This window comes from Jaculus jaculus, chromosome 14 (assembly GCF_020740685.1).
Source record: "Jaculus jaculus isolate mJacJac1 chromosome 14, mJacJac1.mat.Y.cur, whole genome shotgun sequence".
Taxonomy (NCBI): domain Eukaryota; kingdom Metazoa; phylum Chordata; class Mammalia; order Rodentia; family Dipodidae; genus Jaculus; species Jaculus jaculus.
In genome coordinates this window covers 1,033,166-1,054,358 of record NC_059115.1, presented here as the reverse complement: position 1 = coordinate 1,054,358, position 21,193 = coordinate 1,033,166, and the positions used below count along the sequence as shown (strand labels likewise).

The 21,193-nt window shown below is 41.6% G+C and overlaps 1 protein-coding gene across 1 annotated transcript in view; it reads left to right on the top strand.

Annotated features, from left to right (window-relative positions):
• LOC101595403 (Fc gamma binding protein) overlaps positions 1–21,193 on the top strand; it is a 109,792-nt gene that overhangs the window by 3,953 nt on the left and 84,646 nt on the right. The window contains exon 3 of the mRNA XM_045134168.1: positions 3,505–3,731. The gene's annotated coding sequence lies outside the window, so the exon portion shown is untranslated. The remainder of the gene's footprint in view (positions 1–3,504; positions 3,732–21,193) is intronic.

Here is a 21,193-nt window from a genome sequence, read left to right as displayed (position 1 = left end):
TTTCATGGGCAGATCTCTGTTTAAATGTCACTTCTTGCCTGGTAAGGTGTCGCATGCCTTTAATCCCAGCACTCAGGAGGCAGAGATAGGAGGATCGCCAGGAGTTTGAGGCCATCTTGAGACTACATACTGAATTCCAGGTCAGCCTGGGCCAGAGCAAGACCCTACCTTGAAAAACAAAAACAATGGGCTAGAGAGCTGGCTTAGTGGTTAAGGCACTTTCCAGTGAAGCCTAAGGACCCAGGTTCAATTCTCCCGATCCCATGTAAGCCAGATGCACATGGTGGAGTGGGTCCTTTGTGCCTAAGAGAAGTCCACAGCCTAACGGCTGGGAGTATAGTTCATAGGCAGAATGGTTGCTTAGCATGTGTTGATCCCCAGCACCCCTAAAAATAATCAAAGACACTAGACTTAAGTAAAATCATGGACTTTTTTTTGTGTGTGTGTGAGGCCATGTTTTATTGGATAGAAAGAAAGAAAGAAAAAGGAAAGCTGGCACACCAGCTCTGCATCCCAGAGTTCAGGGTCTCAAGATGCGGCCCTGATCTGTTCGACTGTCAGCTTTTATTGGAAATAGCCACATGATGTTTATAGTAAAAACAGGATCGGGAGTTAAACCACAAAGTTGCATACTGTTAAACATGGGGGTTGGGGTATTACAAGAAGTCACAAGGTTACATAGGTCACATAGGTGGAACTGAGGCAAGAAAAACACACAAAGATCTCTAGAAACAAAGTTAGGGAGGTCATGGTACATTGCATAGAGGGATCATCATATTCCATTTTCCATTTCCCTCTCTGATATGACCCTAAGTCAAATCCTTGACTCATGGAGAACAGTGTCTAGGGTGTTTTTAATCTAAGGGGTGTATTGTGTCTGCAATACCATGAGTTTAACATAATTTATTTTATTCTTTATATAGCTACTTAGAGCATTAATAATGCAGGGTCCTATGGTAAGGCCTAAGAGCAGTAGTATCAGGGGGCCAGCAATAGAAGAGCTAAGGGAAATTAGCCATGGAGACCAACTAAACATAGGCTGAAACCGATTACTAGTGGTCCATCTCTGAAGTTCTCTTTCTTTGAGATTTTCTCTAACAAAAGCCAGTGTATTTCAGATTATTTCTGACTGGCATAAAAGCAGCACGTTTTACCTAAAGCCATGCGTAGGCCCCCTGGTTTCAGTGTCCCAGTGCAATGTCTCTTGATCTGAACTCTGGCAGAGCTGAAAGGGATGGGGGCAAACAGGGTGTGTCTGAAAAGCAGTCTTGATTGCTGGAACAATGGACTCTTGGACTCGGTAAGACTTGGATAGAAAGAATCCTTTCATTAGTAAAGTCAGTTATCTGTTCAAGACCCATCCTGGGAAGGATGAGGGGAGAAACTCCATACATGATTTTAAATGGAGTAATTCCTTTTACATAACGGCCCTTAACAGGGTGGAAGGGAAGGAGTCCCACCCATCCTTCTCCGGTCTCTATGGTTAATTTAGTTCTTCAAGGTCCGATTCATCCTTGCTACCTGTCCTGACCCTTGGGGATCTTAGGCACAATGTAATTTCCAATTAATGCCTACCATCTAGGTTAATTCCCTAGTGAGTTCTGACACAAAGGCAGGACTATTATCTGATTTTATCCTGAGGCGCAATCCATGTGTGGGGGGAATTATCTGCTCTAACAATTCCTTGGTCACTACTTGGGGTGTCCTTAGTGTTGGTTGGGAAAGCTTCCACCCACAGTGAAAAGGAATCAACATAAACAATTCATATTTACATCCACACTGATCTGGCTTTATCTCGGTGAAATCCACTTCCCCCACTTCCCATTATCTGCTTGGCTCTGTTCCCCAATCTTCCATTGGTGGAACCTTACCAGAGGAGGCATTGGTCTGTTGGCAGGCCTGACAGTGGTGATGAAATCATGGACTTTTTTAATGCTTACATTGAATTTAAACATTTAACAACACCATACAGGTCAAATGAAACACATCTCTGGGCCTTGTTTAACTCATGGGTGACTCTGGTCTAGGCTAACTCTGTCCCCAGTATTCCTATCAGAGGTCAAGTAAAGAAATGTTTCCCAGTCCTGGGGTGGAGGGGGAGGGAGGGGTATGAAACATTCAGAGAACAGCAGGAATATAAACAGTTGGTTAAAGATTAAACTTAGGGAAAATCAACGGTGACCGTCTAACAATAGCTAATAGGTTAAGTAAAGTTAGAGACACCTGTCTGTTACAGGCTACAATCCAAGTGTTTTTACAATCCAGTTTCTAAAGGTGATGCAGAGTATTTAATGAGTCATTCACAGAACATATAATAAAGGAAAAAATGTTAATAAGGCAATAAAGTATAAAACTTTTCCAAAAATCTTTCTATTATGAAATTTCAGAGTAACAGAAAAACACCTAAAAATAGTATATGCTCTTTGCCCAAATTTCTCACACATTAATGTGTAAAACATTTACATTACAATTCACTTTATATATATGCATACAAACATGTTACCTGTTGCCACATTGTGCATTTGGCTTTATATGGATACTCAGATTATTAGGTTTTGCAGGCAAGTGCCTTAACCACTGAGCCATCTCTCCATCCCTGTGCTGGGGTTTATATTTGGATTGTATTTGGGAAGAGCTAATATTTTAACAATATTAACTCTTTTGGTCTATGAATGTGATATGTCACTTTATGTATGCCTTTGATTTCTTTCTTTAGTATTTTGTTCATATGCATAATTTGGTGCATTTATTTCACTTTAAAATAATACATTTATGAAATAACTATAACTGATGTGCAATAAACAATACATGTGTGAAGTACACAGTTTTTGGGTTGGAGAGATGGTTTAGTGGTTAAGGCACTTGCCTACAAGGTCTAAGAGCCCATGTTCAAGCCCCTAGTATCTACATAAGCCAGATGCACAATGTGGTATGTGTCTGGAGTTCCTGTGCAGTGGCTAGATGCCCAGGTGTGCCCATTTTTTTCTCTCTGTCTCAAATAAATAAATAAATATAAAAAATATTTAAAAAGTAAAGGGAGACTGCCGAAGCCTGCCGGCTGAAAGCGTTTGAGCCTGATGGGGAGTGAGGATTAAAGAAAGACAGTAGAAAGAATGAAAGCAAGGACTCCAGTCCAGAACTGAAGCATCGTTTATTTCTCAGCAATACTTTTTAATATCTTCTTGCAAGCAGTTTGCCCATGTACAAAAATTCCATGACCTTCACACAAGTTTCTATCAAAACAACTTCTTTCTTTTTTTTTAATTTTTATTAACATTTTCCATGATTATAAAATATATCCCATGGTAATTCCCTCCCTTCCCACCCCCAACAACTTCTTTCTGTTACAGAGTTATGCACCTCGACCACTTCTCAGTACAAAAGATTATTCCAAGGTTGAGAGAGAAACAAACCCTCTGTTCCCAGCAATACAAGCATAAATGTTCAAGGAATGGTCAACTCTTGCCTGTAACACTGAATGTACACAATCTTGCTTACTTGCAGGTGCAAAAAGTCTTGCTGCCAAACAGCCCAGTGCTATGAATTCAAGGCCAGTCCAATGGCTTCCGACAGGAGACATTACAACTGAAACCACAGAATACAAAGGATCATTAGAGTTTATTATGTACAACAGATTTGATAACACAGCAAAATGAACAAATTTCTGGAACTTGCCAAAATTAAATCATGATGAAACAGAAAATCTGAACAGAACAGTAACAGATAGCAAGGTAAAATCACCAATTAAAAAATAACAAATTTAGCCAGGCGTGCTGGCGCACGCCTTTAATCACAGCACTCGGGAGGCAGATGTAGGATGATTACTGTGAGTTCAAAGCCACCCTGAGACTGCATAGAGAATTCCAGGTCAGCCTGAGCTAAAGTGAGACCCTACCTCGTAAAACCAAAAAAAAAAAAAAAAAAACCAAAAAAACCCCAAAACCCAAACTTACAGGATAAGTCCATTGCTGCATTCTACCAAATATTTGAAGAACTAACACCAATTCTTTTGTTTGTTTGTTATATTTTTCAAGGTAGGGTCTCGCTCTAATCCAGGCTGACCTGAAATTTACTATGTAGTCTCAGGATGCCTCTAACTCATGGCGATCCTCCTACCTCTGCCTCCTGAGTACTGGGATTAAAGGTGTATGGCACTACATCTGGCTCAACACCGATTCTCAATAGGTCCAAAAATTGAAGAGGAAAGAATTCTATTTGTTATTGTTGCCTGCCTGCCTCCTTCCTTCCTTCCTTCCTTCCTTCCGAGGTAGGTTAGTCCAGATTGACCTGGAATTCACTATGTAGTCTCAGGGTGGCCTTAAACTCATGGCGATCATCCTGCCTCTACCTCCAAAGTGCTGGGATTAAAGGCATGCATCATCACACCCAGCCAAATACATCTTTTTTTTTTTTTTTTTTTGAGGCAAGCCCAACAGATTGCCTTTTTAATGAGGGAGAAAGAGATTGAGAATTGGCACACCAGGGCTTCCAGCCACTGCAATTAAACAATTGCACTTGTGTCACTGTGCGTCTGGCTTACATGGGACCTGGAGAGTTGAACATGAGTCCTTAGGCTTTGCAGACAAGTGCCTTAACTGCTAAGCCATATCTCCAGCCCCAAATACATCACTTTTTTTTGTTTGTTTGTTTTGTTTTTCGAGGTAGAGTCTCCCTCTAGTCCAGGCAGTCCTGGAATTCACTGTGTGGTCTCGGGCTGGCCTCGAACTCACAGCAATCCTTCTACTTCTGCCCTCCCTAGTGCTGGGATTAAAGGTGTGAACCACCATACCTGGACAATACATCACTTTTAATCATAGTATCCTACTCTTTGCTCCTAAAATCTCATGTTCATGTCATAATGTGAAATACCTCTCTAAAATTCCCAGGTCTTAACGGTTCTGACTGCAGGGTCTCTACTGAGACTTAGATAATCTCTTAACTCTGAGCCCCTGTTTAAAAAAAAAAAATTTCAAAGTGCTTCCAATGTAAAATACTACAGAGTTCATATTCCCATTCCAAAAGGGAGGATTGGGGGTGTAGCAAGGAAAGATTGGCCCTAAGCAGTACAGAAACCTAGCAGGGAAAACGTCAACTCTTACAACTCCATGTCTGGCACCTGGGACCCTTGGTACCATCATCTGGGCTCTAGCAGCCTTGGGTAACCTTACCTCCCCAGCTCTGCCACCTGTAACACGTGTGACCTCCCTCAGGCTGGCTGCATTCCATGCCTGGAGCTCTCCTCAATATATATCCCATGGTTTTGGCAACTCCAACACATCCTATGATCTCCATCGCAATTCAGGGTTTATATTCACAGCCTCACACAGTGGTCTCTCAAGGTCTCCTTGTAAGAATCTGACCCTGGCACACACTGCTTTCCCTCAGCATCTTTCTGAACCTAAATGCAAGCCTCCATGACCCTTCACTGTTGTGTTTTGTGTGCCTGCGAAACTTTGCTGCCGCCAAGGGCCAAGGTTATTTGGGCCCTGCCTACAACAGTTCAAGTGGCCTCTGTGTACCTTGGAGGCTGGGACTGGTAAAACACCTAGGTGGTTTTTTTTTGTCAGCAGGGAACCCCCTCAGCTGCATTCTCTGCTCAATTCTCTCCTTTCCAATACTTTTGCTTGTTTTTTGTTTGTTTGTTTGTTTGTTTTTCAAGGTAGGGCCTCACTTTAGCTCAGGCTGACCTGGAATTCACTCGGTAGTCTCAGGGTGGCCTTGAACTCACTGCGGTTCTCCTACCTCCGCCTCCTGAGTGCTGGGATTAAAGGCATGCAGCGCCACGCCCGGCTCTGTTTGCATTTTTACAAGCTAGAATCTTTGGTGTGTGGCTTATTGTCCATTATCCCAGTGCAGAGTTCCACATTTCTCCTTATTTGTGCTGCTAATCTATAACAGTTTCTGCTGTCTCCACATCCTCCTTGTCTGCAACTTTAAACTTGCCTATGCTCCCTTTGCCAAACTGAACATTTTTCATTCTTTCTTTTTCTTTTTTGGTTTTTCGAGGTAGGGTCTCACTTTAGTTCAGGCTGACCTGGAATTCTCTATGTAGTCTCAGAGTGGCCTCGAACCCACGGCAATCCTCCTACCTCTGCAAGGCATGTGCCACCATGCCCAGCACTTCTATTTTCTTTTTTGGTTTTCCGGGGTAGGGTCTCACTCTAGCTCAGGCTGACCTGGAATTTACTATGTAGTCTTAGGTGGCCTCAAACTAACTCTTGGTGATCCTGCTACCACTGCCTCCTGAGTTCTGGGATTAAAAGTATGTGCCACCACGCTAGGCACATTTTTCTTAAAAAAATTTTTTTTAAAATTTATTTGCAAGGAGAGAAAGAGAGATGGCGGGGGGGGGGGGAGAGAGAGAGTGGGTGTGGGCACACCAGGGTCTCTTGCAGCTCCAAATGAAGTTAGACACATGTTCCACTTTGTGCATGTGGCTTTATGTGGGTACTGGGGAATTAAACCCAGGCTGGCAGGCTTTGCAATCAGGTGCATTTAAATGCTAAGTCTGCTCCCCAGCCGAAACTGAGCATTTTTCGTATCTTTTGGTTCTCCCATTATAATGTCATCTCTCTTTTTTTTTTAAAAAATTTTTTATTTATTTATTTGAGAGCGACAGATGCAGAGAGAAAGAAGATAGAGGGAGAGAGAGAGAATGGGCACGCCAGGGCTTCCAGCCTCTGCAAACGAACTCCAGCGTGCGCCCCCTTGAGCATATGGCTAACGTGGGACCTGGGGAACCGAGCCTCGAACCGGGGTCCTTAGGCTTCATAGGCAAGCGCTTACCCGCTAAGCCATCTCTCCAGCCCAATGTCATCTCTCTTTATAAACCTGGATAAAAGCAATGAGCCATAACCATGACACAGCTTGAATGCAAGACTGTCTTGAAATTTCCCTTTTCCTAACAAATTTGTCTATTCCTTTTGAAATTACCTCAATCAAATTCTAAAGACACAGGCAGAATGTAGACAGACTTTTTGTTGTTGCAATGTAACACAAATAGCCTCTAGTCTACTTTCCGAGTACTTTTTCCCCTGTGAAACCTTACACAGGCAGTCTTTACAGTATGTCTTTCTATCAGCCTTCTGTTCTTTCACACTCCTGCTCTCTCTCTCTTTGGAAATAAATATTTTTAAATGTTTCTTTTTTAAAATTTATTTTTATTTGAGGCAGAGAAAAAGGGGGGTGGGAGAGAGAGAGAGAGAGAGAGGGAGAGAGAAAAGGCACGCCAGAGCTTCTAGCTACTGCAAATGAACTCCATACACATGTGCTACCTTGTGCATCTGGCTTACGTGGGACTTCAAGCCCACGTAAGTGAGTATCAAACCTTGGTGAGTATCAAACTTTGGTCTCCAGGCTTCACAGGCAAGTACCTTTACTGTTAAACCATATCTCCAGCCCTTAAAACGTTTCTTCAAATGCTAATAAAATTAACAAAGTTTTAAGAATACCTACAGAGATCAAAACTCAGTAGAGATCATCAAAATCAAAAATGAAAATGGTATCTCTACAGGCCCTTAAGTATTAAAATGACAGGAGGGGACAATTATATTCTTACAATTTGATAGCTTAAATAAATTCTTCAAATTCCCAAATCCTTAAAAACAGTTAATTTGAAAATTCATTAAGGAAGTTGAACTTAGCCGGGCGTGGTGGCGCACGCCTTTAATCCCAGCACTTGGGAGGCAGAGGTAGGAGGATCGCCAAGAGTTCGAGGCCACCCTGAGACTACAGAGTGAATTCCAGGTCAGCCTGAGCTAGAGTGAGACCCTACCTCGCAACCCCCCCCCCAAAAAAAAAACAACCAAACAAAAAAGAAGTTGAACTTAAAATTTAAAAGGTCTAGAAGAAACAGTCTCAGGTTCAAATAGTCTCCCCAGAAAAATCTTCCAAAATCTTAAAAGAATTAGTAATAATTCTATTCACTGTCTTCCAGAAAGGAGAAAGAGAAAACATCCTTCAACTCATATTCTCAAGGCAATGAAACCAGACACCAAAGGCAAAAACATTACAAAGAGAAGAGAGAAGTAGCAAAACAAAAGGAAACTAGACAGTATACCTCATGAACTTAGATTCAAAAATCCTTGGAAATGTCAGCAAGTTGAATCCATTAATACATAAATAGAATTACATACCACAGTCAAGTGTGATTTGTCCCAAGTATGCACTGCTAATTAAATATTTAACAAGAAATTAGTGTATTCTACCATTTCAGCAAGTTAAAGATTATTTTTTTTCTTTGTTTGTTTTCAAGGTAGGGTTTCACTGTCACCCAGGCTGACCTCGAATTTGCTATGTAGTCCCAGGGTGGCATTGAACTCAAGGTGATCTTCTACCTCTGCCTCCCAAGTGCTGGGATTAAAGGCGTGTGCCACCACGCCTGCTAAGTTAAATAAATTTTTAAAATATTTATTTATTTATTTGAGAGAGAGAGAAAGAGAGTCAGATAGAGAGAGAGGGAGAGAGAATGGGCTCCTGAGGGCCTCTAGGCACTGCAAATGAATTCCTGATGCATGTGCTACCTTGTGCATTTGGCTTTACATGGGTCCTGACTGGAGAACTGAACCTGGGTTCCTTGGGTTTATAGGTAAGCACCTCAACCACGAAGCCATCTCTCCACCCCAAGGAGAAATTTTATATGACACGGAAAAAACATTTGGCAATACCTAACACTGATTTATGACAGATCTTTCAGAAAGCTAGAAATAGAAGGGAACTGTCTCAACCTGATAAACTAGTATCTCCCCCAACCCCCAAAACTATAGTTAAATCATGTTTAATGGTAAAAGACTGTTTTTCATACCCAGGAAAAAGGCCAGAATGTTCACAACTCTTACTCAACACTCAACACAGTACTACAAGTTTCCCTTCCCTTCCCTTCCCTTCCCTTCCCTTCCCTTCCCTTCCCTTCCCTTCCCTTCCCTTCCCTTCCCTTCCCTTCCCTTCCCTTCCCTTCCCTTCCCTTCCCTTCCCTTCCCTTCCCTTCCCTTCCCTTCCCTTCCCTCCCCTCCCCTCCCCTCCCCTCCCCTCCCCTCCCCTCCCCTCCCCTCCCCTCCCCTCCCCTCCCCTTCCCTCCCCTTCCCTTCTTTTTTTTTTTTGGCAAGCCTAACAGACTGGCTTTTTTTCTTTTAAATACAAGACAGCAAGGCGGGGGAGGGGGGAGAATTGGTGCACCAGGCCTCAGCCACTCCAATTGAACTCCAGATATGTGCACCTCCTTGTGCACATGTGTGACCTTGTGCTCTTGCGTCACTTTGTGCATCTGGCTTAAGTGGGACCTGGAGAGTCAAACATGAGTCCTTAAGTTTTGTAGGCAAGCATCGTAACCACAAAGCCATCTCTCCAGCCCAGTACAAATTCTATCTAGCTCAAAAAATCCAAGCCAAGAAATAAAATATTGAATAAAATTTATTTTGACTAGAAAGAAGAAAAGCTGCCCATACTTTTAGATTAATGTGATTGTATTCAACAGTCCCATGAATCTACGACCCCTCCCCCGAACTGCTGTGTTCAGTAAGTCAGTGAAGCAAGGGGTCAGCACACAGAAAACAGGTGCCTTTCTATACACAAACAATGGAAACATAGGGCTTGAAATTGAAGGTTCCATGTCATTTATGACTGCATCATAAAAATTATATTGGAATCTGGGCTAGGGAGATTACTCAGTGGTTAAGGTGCTTGCCTGTAAAGCCCAACAACCCAAGTTTGATTCCCTTGTACCCACCTAAAGCAAGATGCACAAAGTGGCACATATATCTGGAATTTGTTTTCAGTGCCTAGAGGCCCTGGTGCACCCATTCTTTTTCTCCCTCTCTCCCTCCCTCTCTCTCTCCTAGGCTTGGTGGTTCACACCTTTAATCCCAGCACTCAAGAGGCAGAGGTAGGAGGATCACTGTGAGTTCAAGGCCAGTCTGAGACTACATAGTGAATTCCAGGTCAGTCTGGGCTAGAGTGAGACTCTATCTCAAAACAACAGAAACAAAACAACAAAAAAGATTATATATATATACACATATATATATAAATCCAATGAAACATTGAAACGTGTACAGGTTCTATGTGCTGAAAAATTTCAAAATACTGGTGAAATAAATCCCAAAAGCTCTAAATAAATGGAAAAAACATGTAGTGTTCATGGATTTCAAGACTCAGCAATCACGAGAAAAAAGCTAGTTCCAAAAAACAATATACATTGGTAAAATGGGCTACATGAAAATTAAGGCTGTTTTCATCCATAAGCTTGTGGAAAGGCAAATCACCTAGTGGGCGAAAATATCTGCAAAACCTGTAACCAACAGTTTGTTTCCAGAGTTATAAAGAATTCCTGGGCTGCAGAGATGGCTTAGTGGTTGAGGTGCTTACTTGCAAAGCCTAAGGACTCAGGTTCAACTCCTCAGAACCCACATAAGGCAGATGCACATGGTGGTGCATGCATCTGGAGTTTGTTTGCAGTGGCTGGAGGCCCTGATGCACCCATTCTCATTCTCTCTGTAAATGAATGAATGGATAAATTTAAAAAAATAATTCCTACAGATTGATATAACAGGAAAAGGTAAGAGGGCTGGAAAGATGGCTTAGCAGCTAAGGTGCTTGCCTTCAAAGCCTAAGGACTCAGGTTCAATTCCCCAGGACTCATGTAAGCCAGATGCATATGGTGGCACCTGTCTGGAGTTCATTTGCAGTGGCTAGAGGCCTTGGTGCACCCATTCTCTCTCTCTGTCTCTCTAAATAAGTAAAAGTAATATAAAATAAAATTTAAAAAGCTGGGTGTGGTGTTGCATGTTTTGAATCCCAGCACTTAGGAGGCAGATGTAGGAGGATTGCCATAAGTTCAAAACCAGCCTGAGACTATGTAGTGGATTCCAGGTCTGTCTGGGCTCTGAAGTGAGATACTGTGTAAAACCAAAAAAAAAAAAAAAAGAGGCAAAAAACCTGAATAAACATATTACTGAAATCACCATAGAGACCCAAATCACCACCAATATATGAGAGTGTGCTCAACTTCCCTGCCCATTAAGAAAGTGCAAATTAAGGGGCTAAGGAGCTGGCTCAGCCTTAAAGACACATGCAAAGCCTATCTGCCTGGTTTCCGTCCACCTACATAAAGCCTGGTGCAAAAAATGGCTCAAGCAGTGGCAAGAGACCCTGGTACACATATTCACACAACCTCATACATAAATAAATACAAAATATTAAAAAATGTTTAATTAATTTATTTGACAGAAAGCCCATAAGAGTCAGATAAAGAATAGCTATGCCACGACCTCTAGCCACTGCAAACCAACTCCAGACACATGTGCCATCTTGTGTGTCTGGCTTACTTGGGTACTGGAGGATTGAAACTGGGTCTTTAAGCTTCTTAGGCAAGTGCCTTAACTACTAAGCCATCTCTTCAGCCCCCTAAATGCAATTTCTTTTTCTTTTTCTTTTTTTTTTTTTTTTTTTTTTGGTTTTTCAAGGTAGGGTCTTACTCCAGCACAGGCTGACCTGGAATTCACTATGGAGTCTCAGGGTGGCCTCGAACTCATGGCAATCCTCCTACCTCTGCCTCCCGAGTGCTGGGATTAAAGGCGTGCGCCACCACGCCCGGCTTTTTTTGCTTTTTTTGAGGTAGGGTCTCACTCTAGCCCAGGCTGACCGGGAATTCATTATGTAGTCTCAAGGTGGCCTGGAACTCACAACGATTCTCCTTCCTCTGCCCCCAATTGCTGGGATTAAAGGCATGCACTAGCACGCCTGGCTAAATACAATTTTTAAAATGCAAATTAATACCACAGATGAATGCCACCATCCTTTTAGAATGCCAGCTCTAAAACAACCATAATGGTCATAGGTTTAGGTGGGAAATTGGAATCTTAGTCTTGAACTGTCTGAGCCCAGTAACCTGGTGTGGTGGTTTGAATAGAATAGACGGCCCCCAAATATATTCAGTTGTTTGTTTGTAGTTTGCATCTGTAGCCACCTGCTGGAGGCAATGTCACTGGGTGATCTTAAGGTGTGGTGGTGAGTTAGTTTCAGACTTCAATCTAACGATATGCAAAGTGTGCCTAGCTGGAGTTCCTGAAGTGTACTGTGGCTTTTGGCTTTTGACTTGTGCTGGGATTAAAGGCGTGCGCCACCACGCCTGGCAAACCTGTGGTTTTAGAAGGCAACAGTGTCACCTCCTGTGGGAGGTATGGAGTGACCAGTGATTGGGGAAGAGCATAAAGGAGCCTTCTGTAATGCTGGATGTTGGATGATTCTGGAATGTTCATTGAAGATTTGATCTGGGTGAAGATTATAAGGGCGTGTTTCTTTTGAGATAATGAGCTGCATTCATTTATGACATGTGTACTTATTAATATGTGTATTTTATTTCAATAAGATATTTTAAAAATAGATCCATGAATCACATCAGAATAGTTCCCTATAAGGAAGTTATGGAAATCCAAAGGGAGTATAAAACAATAAATAATTAGGCATGGGGTGGGTCGAAGCAGCTAGGTGAGCTGATGAAACGGGGCATATGCTACCAATAGCTCTAATCTGGGATGTTGAATATGGAAGTTGGGCACAGATAGCCATTGAAACCAAAAATTCACTAGATTGAGACTTTATTTTTTTATTTTTTATGTGTTAAAATAATTTTTATTAGCATTTTCCATGATTATAAAAAAAATCCCATGGTAATTCCCTCCCTCCCCCCCCCCACACTTTCCCCTTTGAAATTCCATTCTCCATCATATTACCTCCCCATCACAATCATTGTACTTACATATATACAATATCAACCTATTAAGTACCCTCCTCCCTTCCTTTCTTTACCCTTTATGTCTCCTTTTTAACTTACTGGCCTCTGCTACTAAGTATTTTCATTCTCACACAGAAGCCCAATCATCTGTAGCTAGTATCCACATATGAGAGAGAACATGTGGCACTTGGCTTTCTGGGCCTGGGTTACCTGACTTAGTATAATCCTTTCCAGGTCCATCCATTTTTCTACAAATTTCATAATTTCATTTTTCTTTACCACTGAGTAGAACTCCATTGTATAAGTGTGCCACATCTTCATTATCCACTCATCTGTTGAGGGACATTTAGGCTGGTTCCATTTCCCAGCTATTATAAATTGAGCAGCAATAAACATGGTTGAGCACGTACTTCTAAGGAAATGAGATGAGTCCTTTGGATATATACCTAGGAGTGCTATAGCTGGGTCATATGGTAGATCAATCTTTAGCTGTTTTAGGAACCTCCACACTGATTTCCACAATGGCTGGACCAGATTGCATTCCCAGCAGCAGTGTAGAAGGGTTCCTCTTTTTCCACATCCCTGCCAACATTTATGATCATTTGTTTTCACGATGGTGGCCAATCTGACAGGAGTGAGATGGAATCTCAATGTAGTTTTAATCTGCATTTCCCTGATGGCTAGTGACGTAGAACATTTTTTTAGATGCTTATATGCCATTCGTATTTCTTCCTTTGAGAATGCTCTATTTAGCTCCATAGCCCATTTTTTGATTGGCTTGTTTGATTCCTTATTATTTAACTTTTTGAGTTCTTTGTATATCCTAGATACTAATCTTCTATCAGATATATAGCTGGCGAAGATTTTTTTTCCCATTCTGTAGGTTGCCTCTTTGCTTTTTTCACTGTGTCCTTTGCAGAGCAAAATCTTTATAATTTCATGAGATCCCAGTGATTAATCTGTGTTTTCTTTGCCTGAGCAATTGGGGTTGTATTCAGAAAGTCTTTGCCAAGACCAACATGTTGAAGGGTTTCCCCTACTTTTTCCTCTAGCAGTTTCAGAGTTTCAGGTCTGATGCTAAGGTCTTTAATCCATTTAGACTTAATTCTTGTGCATGGAGAGAGAGAAGAATCTACTTTCATCCTTCTACAGATATATATCCAGTTTTCCCAACACCATTTGCTGAAGAAGCTTTCTTTTCTCCAATGAGTATTTTGGGCATTTTTATCGAATATCAGGTGGCTATAGCTACTTGGGCTTACATCTGGGTCCTCTATTCTGTTCCACTGATCTACATGTCTGTTTTTGTGCCAGTACCATGCTGTTTTTGTTACTATGGCTCTGTAGTATAGGTTAAAATCAGGTATGGTGATACCACCAGCCTCTTTTGTTGCTCAGTATTATTTTAGATATTCGAGGTTTTTTGTGATTCCAAATGAATTTTTGGATTGTTTTTTCTATTTCCATGAAGAATGCTTTTGGAATTTTGATAGGGATTGCATTAAATGTGTAGATTGCTTTTTGTAAGATTGCCATTTTCACAATATTGATTCTTCCAATCCAGGAACAGGGGATGTTTCTCCACTTTCTAGTGTCTGCACAATTTCTCGCTTGAGTGTTTTAAAGTTCTCAGTGTAGAGATTCTTTACTTCCTTGGTTAGGTTTATTCCAAGGTACTTTATTTATTTATTTATTTTTTGATGCAATTGTGAATGGGAGTGATTCTCTGATTTCATCCTCTGTGTGTTTGTTGTTAGCATATAGGAACTGTGTATTTATTTTGTATCCTGCTACATGGCTGTAGAGTTTTTAGGGTCCTTTATGTATAGAATCATGTCATCTGCAAATAATGATAACTCTCTTCCTTTCCAATTTGTATCCCTTTTATGTGTGTCTCTTGCCTTATTGCTATGGCTAAGACTTACAGAACTATATTAAATAAAAGTGGGGAGAGTGGACACCCTTGTCTTGTTCCTGATTTTAGTGGAAAAGCTTCCAGTTTTTCCCCATTTAGTAATATGTTGGCTATAGGCTTGTCATAAATAGCTTTTATTATATTGAGGTATGTTCCTTCTATTCCCAGTCTCTGGAGGATTTTTATCATGAAGGGATGTTGGATTTTGTCAAATGCTTTCTCTGTGTCCAATGAGATGATCATGTGATTTTTTTCCTTCAACCCGTTTATATAATGTATTACATTTATAGATTTGCGTATATTGAACCATCCCTGCATCTCTGGGATAAAGCCTACTTGGTCAGGGTGAATGATCTTTTTGATATACTCTTGTATTCTGTTTGCCAATATTTTGTTGAGAATTTTTGCATCTATGTTCATGAGGGAGATTGGTCTGTAATTTTCTTTTTTTGTTCTATCTTTGCCTGGTTTTTGTATCAGGGTGATGCTGGCCTCATAGAAGGAGTTTGGTAGAATTCCTTCTTTTTCTACTTCCTGGAAAAGCTTAAGAAGCAATGGTGTTAGCTCTTCCTTAAAGGTCTGGTAAAATTCAACAGTGAATCCATCTGGGCCTGGGCTTTTTTTAGTTGGGAGATTAATGATAACTGTTCAGATCTCCATGTTTGTTATAGGTCTATTTAAGTGATTAATCTCACTTTGATTTAATTTAGGTAGGTCATATAAATCAAGGAAATCATTTCTTTCAGATTTTCATACTTTGTGGAGTATATGCTTTTATAGTATGTCCCTATGATTTTTCGAATTTCTCTGGAATCTGTTGTGATGTTACCTTGTTCATCTCTGATTTTATTAATTTGTGTCTCTTCTCTCTTTCTTTTGGTCAGATTTGCTAAGGGTTTATCAATCTTGTTTATCCTTTCAAAGAACCAACTCTTTGTTTCATTAACTCTTTGGAATTTTTTTTGTTTCTATTTCATTAATTTTTTCCCTAATCTTTATTATTTCTTCCTGCCTACTGATTTTTGATTTGCCTTGTTCTTCTTTTTCCAAGGCTTGAAGGTGAAGCATTAGGTCGTTTACTTGCGACCTTTCTAATTTCTTAATATAGGCACTTAAAGCTATAAATTTACCTCTTAGAACTGCCTTCATTGTGTCCCAGAGATTTTGATATGTTGTGTTCTCATTATCGTTTGACTCTATAAATTTTTTGATTTCCTTCTTGATTTCTTCATTGACCCATTCATCATTTAGTAGTGTATTGTTTAGTTTCTATGATTTTGTGTATGCTCTATAGCCTTTCTTGCTACAGATTTGTAGTTCAATTCCATTGTGGTCAGATAGAATGCAAGGAATTATTTCAATTTTCCTGAATTTGTTAAGATTTGCTTTGTGTCCTAATATATGGTCTATTTTAGAGAATGATCCATGTGCTGCTGAAAAGAATGTATATTCTGTAGCATTTGGATGAAATGTCCTGTATATATCTGTTAGGTCCATTCCTTCTATGACCTCATTTAGTCCAGATGCCTCTCTGTTTATTTTTTCCTGGGATGACCTGTCAATTGATGAGAGTGGGATGTTAAAGTCACCCACTACCACTGTGTTTGGTGTTATCTGCGACCTTAGTTCTAATAGTGTTTGTTTGATGAATTTGGGAGCCCCCATGTTAGATGCATATATGTTTAGGATTGTAATGTCCTCCTGTTGGTTAAGTGTGCCCTTAATCAATATATAGTGACCTTCCTTGTCTTTCTTGACTAACGTTGGACTAAAGTCTACCTTGTCAGATATTAGGATAGCAACCCCTGCTTGTTTTCTAGGCCCATTTGCTTGAAACACTGTCTTCCAACCTTTCTCCCTAAGATAATGTCTATCCTTTGTAGAAAGGTGAGTTTCTTGGAGACAACAAATTATAGAATCCTGCTTTTTAACCCAGTCTGCAAACCTATGTCTTTTGGTTGGGGCATTGAGGCCATTGATATTAAGAGATATTATTGAAAGGTGTGTATTTATGTTTGCCTTTTTTTTTTTTGTGGTTCCGGTTCTACCTGTGCTCTCTTGTGTTAACTAGTATTTGAGTATTGCTTGTTTTTTCTAGGTTCCGTATATGTGTGCTTTTCCTTTTCTTCAGCATGGAGGATTCTATAAGTATTTTCTGTAGAGCTGGTTTTGTCTTCAAATACTCCTTTAACCTGCTTTTGTCATGGAATGTCCTTATTTCTCTGTCTATTTGAATGGATAACTTTGCAGGATAAAGTAACCTTGGTTGACAGTTGTTATCTTTCAGAACTTGGAATATATCACTCCAAGCCCTTCTGTCTTTAAAAGTTTGTGTTGAATAATCTGCTGTAATCCTGATGGGCTTGCTTTTGTAGGTAATTTGATTTTTCTCTCTAACTGCTTTCAATATTTTTTCTTTGGTGTGTGTGTTTGGAAGTTTGATTATAATATGGCGAGGAGAGGTTCTTTCCAGGTTTTGTTTGGCTGGGGTTCTAAAGGCTTCCTGTATCTGTATTGGCACCTCTTTCCCAATTTGGGGGAAATTTTCTTCTATGATTTTGTTGAAGACGCCTACTATGCCTTTGGAGTGGAATTCTTCTCCTTCTACTATGCCCTGAATTCTTATATTTGATCTTTTCATAGTGTCCCAAATATCTTGAAATTCCCACTTGTTGCAGTCTGGGTCGCATTGCTGTTAGAAATCACCTAACCAAGAGCAGCTTCTGGGAAAAAGAGGTTTATTTGGCTTACAGGCTCGAGGGGAAGCTCCACGATAGCAGGGGAAAATGATGGCATGAGCAGAGGGTGGACATCACCCCCTGGCCAACATAAGGTGGACCACAGCAACAGGAGGGTGTGCCAAACACTGGCATGGGGAAACTGGCTATAATGCCCCTAAGCCCGCCCCCAACAATACACTCCCTCCAGGAGGCGTTAATTCCCAAATCTCCATCAGCTGGGACCTAGCATTCAGAACACCTAAGTTTATGGGGGACACCTGAATCAAACCACCACATTCCACCCCTGGCCCCCATAAACTGATATCCATACATGATGTAAAATACAATGCATTCAGTCTGACTTTAAAAGTCCCCATAGTTTTTATCAATCTCAATGATGTTCATACATCCCCATAGTTTAAGATCTTTTAACTGAGCCATAATACCAAAATATAACCTCAAAAAACCCAGAATGGCACAGAATAAATATTCACACTGCAATAGATGACATTGGGCATAGCAAAGAAACATTCAACCAATACAAGATTTAAAACAACCAGGGCAAACATCAAACTCTGTAGCTTCAAGTCCAGCAACTCAAACCAGTGACAAATCTTCAAGTCTGATAATTCTAACCAGCAACAAGTCTCTGGCATTCCAATTCCGCCCCTCCAGCTAGGCTACTCACAGTCCTGGAAAACTTCATCGGGGCCGGCAGCTCCTCGGCAGCCATCTCATGGTCCCGGCATCTCCACTGGGTCTCCACTGCAAGCCACGGTTCATCTTCATGGCCCCATGGGGTCTCTATGCAGGCAACCAGCAAACCTGCTTCACACTGCCCATGGCCATTTCCAAAACACAAGACCGTGTTGCAAACTCAATGACCCTCTTTCCAGCATTTCTTATACTCCACAATACCAGGTAGGGTGCCAATTTGTTAATCCAGGGGGGATTAAAGCAGACTTTGAAGAACAGGACACTCCTTGAGCACTCAGACCCCTTCAAAAGAGTTGACATTCTTCTTGTTGCCCTAGCGCAGGTCAGCTAGCCCAGTCTCAAAGGTTGTAATCTCTCAGTTGCAGCTGAACGGGCAGCAGTTCACCCAAAGATTTTCCTTTCTGTGCCATATCCTTCTGCACACACCAGTTCATTTCTACGCAAAGCAACCCTGCACAACTTCTCAGGACATGGGCACAAGAGCAAGCTTCTCACACAAACTGCTAGCTCAGTCCAGGCACAGCTCTTTCTCACCCTCATAAGCCAAACCTCACAGTCCATGGTTCTTACTGCATTCAGGTCTTAGAGCTCAGACCAGAATAGTCCATTAAGCTGTACTTACAGCACTGCAAGACATCTCTTAGGCCAAGGTTTCAACTCCTTCCACTTTCCTCTTGAAAATCAGCTACAAAAGGCTGAAGCCACATAGTCAGGTGTCTAGCAGCAATCCCACTCCTCGGTACCACTTTACTGTTGCAGTCTGGGTCGCATTGCTGTTAGAAATCACCTAACCAAGAGCAGCTTCTGGGAAAAAGAGGTTTATTTGGCTTACAGGCTTGAGGGGAAGCTCCACGATAGCAGGGGAAAATGATGGCATGAGCAGAGGGTGGACATCACCCCCTGGCCAACATAAGGTGGACCACAGCAACAGGAGGGTGTGCCAAACACTGGCATGGGGAAACTGGCTATAATGCCCCTAAGCCCGCCCCCAACAATACACTCCCTCCAGGAGGCGTTAATTCCCAAATCTCCATCAGCTGGGACCTAGCATTCAGAACACCTAAGTTTATGGGGGACACCTGAATCAAACCACCACACCACTCATACTTTTCTATAAGTTTGTCTTTCTCTTTGTTGGCCTGTATTAGATCTGCCACCTGGTCTAGCTTAGATATTCTGTCCTCTCCATCATCCATTCTACTGGTGAGATTTTCTACAGAGTTTTTTATTTCATTAACTGTGTTCTTCATTGCTAGTAATTTAGAATGAGACTTTAATTCCCCTATATTAGTCACATTTCAAGTGCTCAATGGCCACATGAGTTTAAAAGTTTAATTTCCAGCTGGACATGGTGGCACATGCCTTTAATCCCAGCACTCTGGAGGCAGAGGTAGAAGGATCACCATGAGTTCGAGGCTACCCTGAGACTACTATTTTAAAATATCTTATATCTTATAGTGAATTCCAGGTCAGCCTGGGCTAGAGTGAGACCCTACCTCAAAAAACCAAAAGTAAATAAATAAAAAATAAGTTTAATTTCCTCCCACATTGAACAGGGCAGAACTTGAGAAATTTTCATCCCTATATAAGTTCTGTTGGATAGCATAGATGAGCACCATTGAGGTCCCCTTAAGGGAAAAAAAAGAGAGAGAATTATAGAAATAAAATAAAAAGAAACTGACAATCCAGGCGTGGTGGCGCACGCCTTTGATCCCAGCACTCGGGAGGCAGAGATAGGAGGATCGCCATTTGTTCAAGGCCAGCCTGATACTACATAGTGAATTCCAGATCAGCCTGGGCTAGAATGAGAGCCTACCTTAAAAAAAAAAAAAAAGAAGAAAGAAACTGACAATTACAAGCCTTCAGAGCAAGGTGTGATTGTTGGAAACAGATGGGGAAACTTGTGCCAAGACCCCTGACCAGGAGCCAAGTCCCCCAGTCACCCAGAGAACTGCCACAGAACCGAGACACTCGAATGCAACAGCAACAGGTTTCTTTATTGCAAGCCTAGGCCTGGTCTCTGTCCCCACAGTCCGGCACAGGGGTAGTGAGGGAGAGAGCCCCTTTCTTTTGGGGAAAGGGGTTCTTGTAGGAATTCAAACAAAGAAGTAGGGGATAGATACATGATTGGTTGATTTAAACAGTTCTGATTGGCTTGGGGTTTCAGCGGGCAAAGATGGGGGCAGGAGCTAGGCGCACTCTAGGCAGATGAAGTCATCTCCATTGTCCTTGAAGCAGAGATTCCTCAGTTTCTTATCTAAGCAGGTGTTCGGAGCCCCCCCCCCCTCAGTGGAGTGTTTCTGCAATGTCCTTGAAGTGGAGATTCCTCAGAAACTTTAGGGGGAAAGGCAGCAATTAAGCAAGCAAAGTTTACAGAAGCAAAAGGTCAGCACATTGGCCGGCTAGTTCTCTAAGTCAGGCCTGGGCCTTTTTTTTTTTTTTTAAATGGTTATATTTGGTCTCACAGAAACAAGAGGAAGTACTATTATAGAAGGTGTGGCAGAAAGTGTAGAGAAAGCATGAGAACCTTGTGGCAAACAACAGTAAATTCTGTCCCATTCTGCCCTGATCCTGATCTGTAAAGCCCAGACAAGCCAGAGGGTCCCAGGGGTCTGGAATGGTGTGACCAGTTGAGATCCTGCTCCTCTGTAGGAAGAGGCCCTAAAGCTGAGACACAAACACTCTGCTTGGTCTTATGAGGAACGGGCATGCCAGTGTCAGGATGAGTGTAGTTTCTCTGACCATAAGGAAGTGTCCCCTACAGGTTATTTCTGAGATCATTAGTGGGATTCCTGAGAATATATATGATATAGGTAGGGCACAGGAATGTGTCATAAGATACACACACACACACACACACACGCACGCACCCCTTAGGCCCTGATGGAAGAAGGTTCCCAGGGAGTTCAGATATACACAGCATTTATGAGACTTCTTCCATCACCCTGCTTCTGGGAATTCCCATGGCAGAGAGCAGCAATGGAGTGTAGATGGGTAGGTTTATGTGGTTTCAGTAGGGGAGACAATTAAAGCTTAGAGGGGCTCATGGAAGAAGGGCCAGAATTATCTGAGAAAACTTATCATAACCTTTTGCTCCTCATATCTCATTTC